The following is an 11,350-nucleotide window of genomic DNA, read 5'->3' as shown; positions in this document are numbered from 1 at the left end:
CCATAAGGGTCCACTATATGACAGAAAATTAACATTGTGGGGTGATATTTTTGTTGCAAAAGTTACTAATGTTATTATGTTAGATGGGTATGAAAAACTAAGTTAATAGTTTATTCTGGCCTGGCATGGGAGTATACCAGGTAGAGAATGTTGTAGTAGTCTGATCTGTTCTGGCAGCAGAGTACCCCAGAGCAGAGAAGTTTGTCTTATTAGGCCTGGCAGGTGAGTATATAAGGTGGAAGTCATTGAAGTACCGGAGTAAGGTTAAAAATCAAGAAGCAGAAGTTCAAGAACCACTGAAGTGGTTTTGCGAATCATCTTGACAAATTATTATTGATGAAGCAAGAGTTATGTGAACTACTGCAAAAGTATTTACTATTGTCAAACAAGTGTTTTTGTTAACTGGTGCATACATATCCTGGCAAAGACCTTTTTGTTGAAACCAAATGTAGTAAGGAAATATTATGATTTTCTGAACAGAAGGTGTTTCAAGAACTTTGTTACAAACAACAAGAGGAAAACATTGTTGAACACGTGACTTATTAGCTGAAAACAAGTTGGAACCAAAAGGAGAACTTTGTTACAACACAGGATTTCCTTAACCTTTTTGAACTGTTGAACACATTCCTACTTGAATCTGGGGAAGGGAAATTCACTCAGATTAGAAGGAGAAGCAGTTGTCATGATGTGAATTTAACTGTTATGTTTGTTGCCTTTGAACTTCCATATATTACCTTGTTAAATTCTGTATGATTAAGTGTGAGGAAATGATTCCTATTGTTATAGTGTTTCCTTTAATTTATTTTAGGCAGGGGGAAATCCTCATGAGGGTAGGGATAGTGCAGTATTTATACAACCTTTTGAGTTAATATAATGCCATCTTTTGACAAACCTCCACAAAGTTGTCCACCTCACATTTCGGATCCCTCACAGTAGACAGAGCAAAGATGCAGTATTGTCAACAGGAAGTACCATATTTAGGCCAAATGATCACCATAAATGGCAAAAAGGTAACTCCAGAGTGTGCAGCAGTGGCCTGTAGCACACGCCACCCAGTAACAGTTAAAGAAATGCAGAAACGTCTAGGGTTATGTAATTACTGCAGGGCCTGGATTTTTGGCTACACTACATACACATAACCATTACTACAGGCACTTAAGGAGGGCAAAAAGATTAACAGTACTATCGTATGGACTGACAGAATGCTCGCTAGTTTCCAAGAGCTCAAGGACATGAATGCGACTAGCCCAGTTTTAGCAACACCTAACTATACACAAGAGTGTTACTCATATTTACACTCAGACGGGCAAATGATAAGTGCTGTCCTGACACAGAAATGCTCTATGGGCCATAAACCATTAGAATCTTACAGCGTCATGCTGGAATCAGTAATGCACAGGCAGTTACCTCGTGAACAGGCTTTGGCTGAAGCAGCCTTTGCCATTGAGAAGTCTGCCTCTTTCACAATGGGATATTCAGTGATGTTGTATTTAGAGCATGAAATATTTGCCATTCTAGAAAGGTCCAAATCCACACTGACAACACAGAGGGCATCCGTTTATGAAATAATACTGTCCAGTCCATCCATTCACATTATCCGGTGTAAGACAGTGAACCTAGCCACATTCATAACTCAATCAATCACTGACGTTGATTACGTGCTTGACTATACCACATATGAAGGACCTGACGATCACATACTGAAAGCAAGGAACTCTGCCCTTCAGAATACAGAAATATATTTGGTTGACGGTTTAGCAACTATTAACCAGGAGAGGGGTAAGAGACACAGAGGTCCATATAGTAGACCGGGAATATGAGGTACTGGTACAAAAAAGATTACCCAAACATTACGCTGCCCAGGCTGCAGAGCGTATTCCTCTATTTGAAGCGTTAGAAGCATCCCAGGGGTGTTGAGTTACCATTTACTCTGATTCAGCATATTTTACCACCACCATCCATTCAGGACTGTCACAATGGCAGAGGAAAGGGTTCCAAAGGGCAGATGGATCCCCAGTGCAACATGCCACACTGTAAGAAAGACTAATATATGCTCTCTCATGGTCTACACTTGTCGCTGTCAGCAAGTGTGCTTCACATACTAACAACACAGACCCAATTTCTCTCTGTACCGGGGCAGCAGATAGGCATCCAAAATAGCTGCCTATCTTCCAGTACCAGATATCACAGAGTACCTACGAATTGCTAACATGCAGTTACAATTAGAAGTTCCATATACAGTGGTACACGTCACCCTAATTATAGAGTTTCAGGGGCCGGCACGTCAGGATGAAAGGTTGCTATGGCAAAAAAGGGTGTGTGAGCATTCACCCATTTATTTCACATGGAGGCAGGTTATCGCAGGTCACACACTTTATGTAAAAAGGGACTGTCGGGTCGTACCTGTATCTGGATATACCTGCAGTCGTGACCTCTCCCCGGACTCAATATATACCACAGGACAAAATGGAAGAAATGGAGATCAGCAATGAGAAGGTGTCATGTTGTGGCCCTGGAAATGTTGGCAGCGGTCTCCTTAGGATTCCCGCTGCAGTTCTCTCTGAACAGTTCCTCTGTCAGTTTTCCATAGCTGTGACCGGCACCTTCTCCAGTTCTTTGCTTCTCTCTTGCTCCCTTTGCCTTAACCTTTCTTCACCACCGTTTCTGTGATCTTCGTTCCTGCTTGTGTGGCTTTATGCTGGCTTTCTACTCTGCTTCTTCGCGGGTAAGTCTTACTTCGTTTCCCGGCTTGCCAGATACTTTTGATTCTATCAAGCTATTGTTGCTTCTGCCCAAACTTTTACGCCGGGGTTCCGACTCTTCTATTTCTGACCTGGTCTTGCTCTCTTGTGTTCTCAGTGGTCTTACACATATGTTCACTCTTACCTGTTTCTGGTTCTTACCTTCTTGTTATCGTCTGCTCCTCTTCTCAGAAGCTCTCTTCTCCACATAGTCTGTCTTCTGTCCGGACGGCTGCTCTTCATATTATATGCCAGTCTCCCGCTACTGCTGCTACTTATTTACCATCAGAGTCGCTTCCTGTTTACTTACCAGGGGGTTGGACTTTCCGCCTGATGTTCCACTCCGGCAAAGAGGATATCTATTTGGGGGTATTACCCATTATAGCCTGAACTATATAAAAGGAACTCTGCCTGATTCAGCAATCTTCTTTTTGCTGAATCAAGGCCAATCCTCCATGCAGTCAAGGACAAAGACATACTTCCGGGTCTCTTTGCATCTCCAGACTGGATCAAGGAGTATTACACGAATACAAACCAGGAGGCTTTTTCCCTGTGTCAAGGAGCCTGCTCCTCAGTGTTCCCCTTGGGCTTGATTCTCTTATCAAGTCAAGATGGCATCCGGGGGAGCTCGTCCCTACCACCACGATAGCAAGGAGACAAAGGTCATGGAAAAGGCTAAAGAAACTAAGAAGGCCCGAAGGAAGAAGAGGACAGAGTCACACGACAGCTCTACTGAAGATCAAGGTGAGGTGGAGGAACGGGAGGGTTCACCAGTGCACGACAGAAGGTAACAACAGACAGTGGACAACCTGGGGTTGGGATAGTGTGTGTTGCCAAAGAAAACAGCAGCTTATTGAATGGTCATGACTTCTAAAGTAGGAAAATATAAAACACATTTGAATCCATAAATATCAAGAAAGTGGTTAGAGCCAATAGTACCCAACACACATAATAAATCAATATAGATGACAACATATAGGTGCAGTCATTAATCAAAAACACTTCCAACAAAACATCGTACAAATTTTGAATTTTAGTGGTAACACCGGTCTATCTGGCTTAGAACTATTTATTCAAATTGGAAAGGTCTGGTACTTAATGTCAGATAACTTGGAGAATTATCTCCATTGTAGTATCAACAATAATCATTGTAATATTCCAATATGGTAACATTTACAGTACATATTAACTATTAATTAAAAGGAAAATGCTAGGCTTAACCTAAGCTACTGCAGTAAAATGGCAGATTAATGCAATCAACAACCTATAGTTATACCTATTATCCCTATACACACAGGCCTGACCCCAGTGCCACTAATCCTTAATAGATTGAAGTAACTCCTTGAGAAGCTTTAACAAGTCTGAAACAAGTTCTTCCAGTGTCAACGGTTAAGGCTGTTCCACCAAATAAAGATCATTACCACATATCAGCAAAATCTAAGCAGGGTAATTAATTTACCCTCAGCTTCCGAGCAGTCAAAGTCTACCACACTTGCTGCATAAGTCTTCCTTGAAGATGGCCCCTTCAACATAATCCATCTTTGCTCATGCCTCGCTTTGTGAAGAATCCCACCCAGCATGCTCCATACGGCTCTTCTCCAGCACGGATCCCTCAGCCCTAAATCATTTTCCTCTGTTTCTCTTCTGCTGTATTCTCACTTTCCCATAGCATCATCATTTCTGCTAAGGTGTTGGAGGTAAATAGTACCTGAGCTGCAGCGTCATCCTTCGGAGCCTGTGCCTTGCTAGCATTTCCTGCAGGCACCTTTAGACAGTGTGGAGATGCACAGGTGCTCCCTGGGACCCACCACAGAGGTGTGCGCTTTGCCACAGAGGGCCTTTGTGCCCGCTTGTTTATCCTGCCACAAATACTCTTCGCCAAAAAAGGGGGCTTGTGTCTGCCCCCATGCAGCATGGAAGAGCTGGTGTAGTGGTTATTGTTCATTTGCAAAACAAATTGGAAATGTAATTGGCACACTGTCATTAAAGTCCTCTTACTAACGTGCATTAGTTGATTCACTACTTGCTGCACAGTCTTAGGGCGCAGTCTGCTGTGAACCTTGGATTCTGCAGTTAATAGAAAGCCCAGGTCTTGGGCTGGAGGAGTGGCCACTCTGTCCCTCGGTCTGCTCTCTTCTGCCACGCTGCGTGCCAAGCAATGCACATCTGGATTGCAGTCTCACAAGATCACGTGCAGGCCGTACAATAATGACACAAATAAAATATCATATAATATCATTTCATCTTCACAGACCTCCTTTTGTTGAGCAGCCAGGTACTACTCCATCACAAAGTCCTTGAACCTTGTAGGTTTTCTTCTCTCGAGTTGGGGGCGATTCTCAGCAGGCAATGGTCTTGGGGACCTGGTCTCAGTTCCCCCCGCTCTGCACCAGACCTGTGGTATGATGACTTCTTCATCTTGTATTTCTCTTTCCAGCTGTGTACTTTCTTTGGACTGTTCTCTTCTTGATATTCTCCTCTATCGTTCTCTTGTTCTCGGTATGCTTCTGGTTCTTCTGAAGTAGGTTCCACCAAGGACGATTCTCTCAACTCAAGAGTTCGACTTCTAAACGTAGCGATTCATTTGAGATTCCATTTTCTCCCATCTATCGGGCATATATGGTTGGTGCCTTTAGGCACAACTTCCAACCATTAGCTGTACATGGATCCTGTCACTTGATCCTTATGTGGCAACTTTATTTTTACTATGTACCCCTCATTCACCCCTGTTCTCAGAGCTGTTCTTCGAGTGTCACTCAATGCATGCATGCATTGGTCTTTATTCTTGTGTATTCTCCAGATTAGCTCTTTAATGTCGGACCTGTCATTCTTCCCCACTTTGGATAATCATGGAGGCACTAGAGTGGCTGCATTCCACCTCCCCTTTGACAGTTGAAATGACGGCAAATTGGTGACCACATTCGTGGTCAGGCAACGAGTTGCTATCACTTCCCTGACTCAGCAGCTAATTACAAAGCTCCTTTTATTAACCTATTTGTCCGTTCAACGTGCCCATTGGCTTGGGGGTGATATAGGCTCACTCTGATCTGTTTAATATTGTGAGTGTATAAGTACACTTCCATTTCTCTGGATGCTAGCTGAATACTAGCTGAACGCTATTGTCCATCACTATTTCTTTGAGCAGGCCTTTGTCAGGTGTGAGTTGCATGCCTTTGAAGTTTTGCGTATGGGTACGAATAGTAACCCATTGATGTTGTGTAAGGTGTGAGTTGCATGCCATTGAAGTTTTGAGGATGGGTGAGAATGTTAGTCCTTTGATGTTGAGTATCAGGAGTGGGAGCAGCGCATGTTCAGTGCCCATATACCCAGTGGCCCCCAGTCACTCTGGTTGACTAACTCCACCCCTTTAGGCCCTTTGTGCGCACAACTTTCCTCACCTTGGGCGCTCAACCAAAAGGTTTGTTTGAGTTTTCTGGCAACCTTACTTGCTCTGAAAGGTAGGAATGCAGTCTCTGGACTCCTTGCAAACCCTTGGTGCTACGAGGCAGTCTCTGGCACTTTTGAATCTGTCTCTGGCACTTTTGAATCTGTCTCTGGCACTTTGAATCAGTCTCTGGCATGTTTACTTCCCCTGGGTGGTGGGACTCATGCGTTGGGGGGCAGTGGTCCCCCTCTCTTTTCCTTTTTTCCAGCTCTCTACTTCCCATGCTGCAACCCCCGATTAAGACATCTGATGTCCCAGTTTGTATGGCTAACAAACTGGGGTTGGTGAGTTTTCTTTAACTGGAATCCTACCGTGCATACTTTTTGTCATGGTGCGTTTGTAGTGCGTTTGGGTCTGTGTGTGTGTGTGTGTGTGTGTGTGTGTGTGTGTGTGGTGTTGCACATCCCGGGTTGTTCCTTGGTAGATCTGCTTGGAATGGTTATATGTGGAGGTTAGCTAGGTTCTTGTTTTGGTGCAGTGTGACCATGTGTCAGTCCATATAGGGACAGCATGTGCTTGGAGTGGCAGCCCCAAAATCCACTAGTAGCAGTTATGGATAGAAGGTGCTTGGCGTCTGTTAGCGTTCCTGGTTGTGTGGTTTGGTGGCCCATGGGGGCAGGCAGTGCTTAAATGTGGCAGGTATGAGGCTCTCCAGTGGCAGTGGTAGGGGAAAGGTGGTCAGTGTTTTGTTGGTTTAGTTGGTAGTTTTGTGGGTGTGGTCCTGTTGTGTCTGTTGTTTGGTGTGCAGTGATAGTGGGTTTGTGGAATATGTCTGGTTGTGTGGAAGGAAGGGAGGTGTTATGGCTAGTTGCCCTTCTTGCTTGATGTTTCTGGTTGTGTCCATGGTGTGTGACTGCAGGTATGAGCTCATGAATGGAATGCCAGGAGTGTGACTGGAATGTTGAGTGTGTGAGATTCCACCCAGAGAAGTTAGTAATGATGTCGCCTGGGTGGTGGGAGCCAGTGGGCTCCCCTCTGTCTGTACTCCATAACCACTTTATGTACCTGATGTGACCTCATTGACATTGGAAGCTGATTAAAGCAACTTGAAGATCTACCCGCTGACTACTTGAGTTTCCTTTACATGTGAATTGAACAGCCTTCTCTATGAAAGCTAGTGTTCAGCACTTCTATGACAGTGGCTGTGGTTATATTTTGTACAATTTCCACCTCCACCCACTTTGACAGGTAGCCCACTATCACTACACCATGCACCACTACACATGATGTCCATCGGTCCTATGAAGTCAAGGCCCAACTTGTGCCATACCCCTGCAGGACTCTCAGTGGGGATCAACGGGGCCTGCTGCGTTTTGAGCCTCTTATTGCTGTTCATGTACTCATGGCATCTCGCAAGCCAGTCAAGTGGCACAGCGAGGCTTTGACATCTGTGCAGAACCTGCTAAAGCAGGTTCGAATCCCGGCTGGGCCAAACTCAGCCTTTCATCCTTCTGAGGTCGATAAATGAGCACCACACACCGTGGGTAATAATAAGCAGCTCTCAGATACCTGAGGGTTCGTAGCGCTATATAAATGCCACGTTATTATTATTATTACTCTGATTTCTTGATCTATGCACGGCCACTATGATTTTTGCACACACGGATTCCGACAGAAAGTATAACTTGATCCCCTCTCATCAGTACCCCATCGACCTTGTATATGTATTTGCTCACTTCCCAGTATGGCCTCAATCCTTGTGAAATGGTCCTTTCACTGGCCTATCAATCTCAGGTCCAGTCAGCAACTGTTCTCAGGGTGGCCGCTTTGGAAACTTCTTCCATCCAGTGACTTTAACTCACTTCTAGGAATTTGCGTATTCTCAGATCATTCACAGACGCTACTATGCATTCATCCTGAAGGAATGTGGTGGCTGTCTCCTTGTGCTCCAGTAGACGTGACATGCAGTCTGCTTATGTATTCTTCCACACTGCTTTGTGCATTGTTTCATATATGTACTCTTGCTGCTATAAGCGCCAGCCATGGAGTAGAGATCTTCATGCCCCCGGGGCTCAGCATGTGAATCAAAGGTTTGTGGTCTGTAACCAAGTGAAACTTTGTGCCCTATAAGTAATTCCTGAAATACTCCATGGCTCAGGCACAGGCAAGCATCTCTTTGTCTACAGTGGAGTTGTTGTTTTTTGCCTTGGAGAGGGCATTAAATGAAAATGCAACTACATGTTCAATGTTGCCTTTCTTCTGTGTCAATTTTGCTCCCAGCCCATTTGCAACTGACGTCTCTAGGTATGTAGGTGTCCCACACTGGGTTGAATGGCCTCAGACATGGGGCATTCACTATTCTCCTCTTGACTTCCTCAAACACTGTCTTCTGTTCAAAACCCCACTCGTAATTCGCCCCTTACTTCAGCAGTCCTCGTAGTGGAGCTGTCGTCTCCGAAAACCAGGGTACAATCTTTGCATAGTATTCATGCGAGTCAAAGGAAGGAACGTAGTTCATCTCTTGAATTGGGTGCTGGGGCTTTGACGATGGCTTGTAAGAGGTTATTCTTGGGACTAACGCTGTCTCTTGAGATTTTGTACCATAGGTATTATATTTCTTTAGGTCTGATAACACACTTCCTATATTGTAGGCATACTTCTGCTTTTTGTAGTTTCTCCAGTACTTTCTTCAGGATTTTATCGTGTGTCTCTGCATCTCTCACATAGATGAGTAGATTCCCAAGTTTCGTAGCAGTGAATCCATCATCCTATGGAATGCTGACGTGGCTGACGACAATCCAAATGGCATGTGGGTGCAATGATATGTGCCAAACGGCATGATGAATACTGCTAGTGGTTGGGACTCTTTGTGGAGGCTTATCTGGTGGTACGTAAAGTCATGTCAAATTTGGAGAAATATATGTCTTACTTCATCATAAGGATTAATTTGTTGATATTGGACATTGATTAACTATCAGTTATTACCTCTGTATTTACTCTACAGATCGATGCACAGTCTGATGTCGTAGGACTGTTGTTTCTTAATAAGTACCACTGGGCTCAGCCACTCAGAGGATTCCATGGTCTAAATGGTACCTTCTTTGACCATCTTTGTTAGTTGCAATTGCACAGTGCTTCTTGCAGTTGCAGGCACGGGCCTCACCATGTGTTTGATCGGGACTGCGTTTTGCTTCAGTCTTATTTTGTGGTCATATTTATTTTACTTTTTCTGGCACTTCTGTGAACAATGCATGGACTTCATCTCTCAGCTCTGATGCTCCTCCAGTTTTGATTGATAGTACTTTATTTATTTATTTGCCTAATCCCGTACCTGAGTTTGGTTTCTAAGTGCAGATCTGGGTTTAAAACCTCTGTTTCTCCGTGTGATCTTGCTTTCCAAGACGAGCGCATTGCCCTTGCGTATCCAGCCTTATGTTCAATTTGTGCTGGTCATCCCACCCCAATACCGCCGGGTCTTCTTTGGAGAAATAGACTTTGTTAGTGGTTTGTCTGCCTTTGAACTCAATGTTCACATTTATGTAGCCCAACAGGTCCACTGATGCTAACCCGAACACTGTTGGTCTATGTTTGGTTCTTCCGTCTCACCATTTGCATGTACATTTGAATGGGCAAAAGGGTACGATCGGAAACCTGAGTTTGCCATCATTCGAGTATCGCTGCCATCTACTTTTATCACACAATGCATTTTTTCTCTTCTCACCTTTCAGCTGTTTACCCTTATGACTGTAGACCTATCATTATCGCCTTCATCATCACCACTCACGTACCCATCGCCTTCGATGTAGGTGACTTCCTTCCCTTTTCATTTGCCAGCTAGGGCGATGCGCCCAACTCTTCCGCAATTCAAGCACTCATTACTTCTCACAGGGCAGTATGTGTCTTTTGCTAAGTGCCTCGTGGTGGTGCATCTGTGACATTTCAGGGGTTCTCTCCTCCTCCCTCCTTTTTCCTAAACAAAGTCCCGCCTGGGTCTGTCAGGTTGCCCTCTCCATTAAACCCCCTTCACGTCTGCTGCTTTGCGCCTGCACGAGGTCCCTTCTTCCCTTCTGGCAATCTGAATAGCTTTATCCAAAATTAGTTCTTTTTCAAGGATACTTTTGTCCTGCACCTTTCTGCAATGGGTGTGTACCACCATCATATTGCAGATTATACTTTCAGCATTGTTGACAAAACTGCAAAATGCAGCCAGCTCACTCGTGCGAGTAACATAGTCGTCAACTGGCTCTGCACTTTCTTGCTTTCTTGTATAAAACTTAAGTTGGTGCAGCACAGTGTTCTCTTTATTGGAAAACCTCTTTACAATTCTGTGCACGGCTTCCTTGAAGGCATCATTGTCACCCCTTGCTGCCTGCTCGGGCTTCAGGACTGTGAATATTCTGTGTCCTTCCACTCCCATGGCATTCAGCAGCATGGCTCTCTTCCTCCCTGCAACCTACAAATATGTTTTAAACAAAGGTTCCCATTGCGGCCATGTTATCACAGGCCTACCTTTTGTCCTTGATCCTCGTCGCCAAATATTTAGTAGCCTCGCATTAGATGCTGCACAGATTGGTGATTGAACGGGGAGGGTTATTGTTCACTTGCAAATGAAATTGGACCAGTAATTGGCACACTGTCATTAACGCCCTCTTACTCTTACTAAGTCCTGTAATTGATTCACTGCTTGATGCACAGGCTTAGGGCAGAGTCTGATGTGAGCCTTGGATTCTGCATTTAATCGAACCCCTACGTCTTGGGCAGGAGGAGTGCCGGACAGCGTCCGCTATGTCCCTTGGTCCCCTCTCTTTTGTCACGCTGGACACCAAGCCAAGTACATCTGCACTGCAGTCTAGATAGATCAGGCATGGGCTGTGAACTTGCGAGGCTGCATCTACACAGCTACCACTGCTGCAGGTAAATCTGGGACCGGAGCTCCACTTGTCACCAAAGTGTAGTTACCTGAGAAGGTAGGAGATTCTGCAAGGGCGACAGCAAGCCTAAAGTTTAATTTAAATGTTTAAGAAAGAAGGGGTGAGGCACGCACTCAAATTACTGGCCAATATATCACCTGAACAAGTGTCCAAAAACAATCACATGGTTAAATCCCAAAGTGTCCTAGTTTAAATGGGTTCACTACATTGACCAAAGTTCCTAGAGACTGCAACTGCATTTATATTGGTTTAATCTGAATTGAATCGCAACTCAGGCTCCCTGATGAGATTTG

This window comes from Ambystoma mexicanum, chromosome 4p (assembly GCF_040938575.1).
Source record: "Ambystoma mexicanum isolate Mex_15411 chromosome 4p, UKY_AmexF1_1, whole genome shotgun sequence".
Lineage (NCBI taxonomy): Eukaryota > Metazoa > Chordata > Amphibia > Caudata > Ambystomatidae > Ambystoma > Ambystoma mexicanum.
This window is presented reverse-complemented; position numbering follows the sequence as displayed.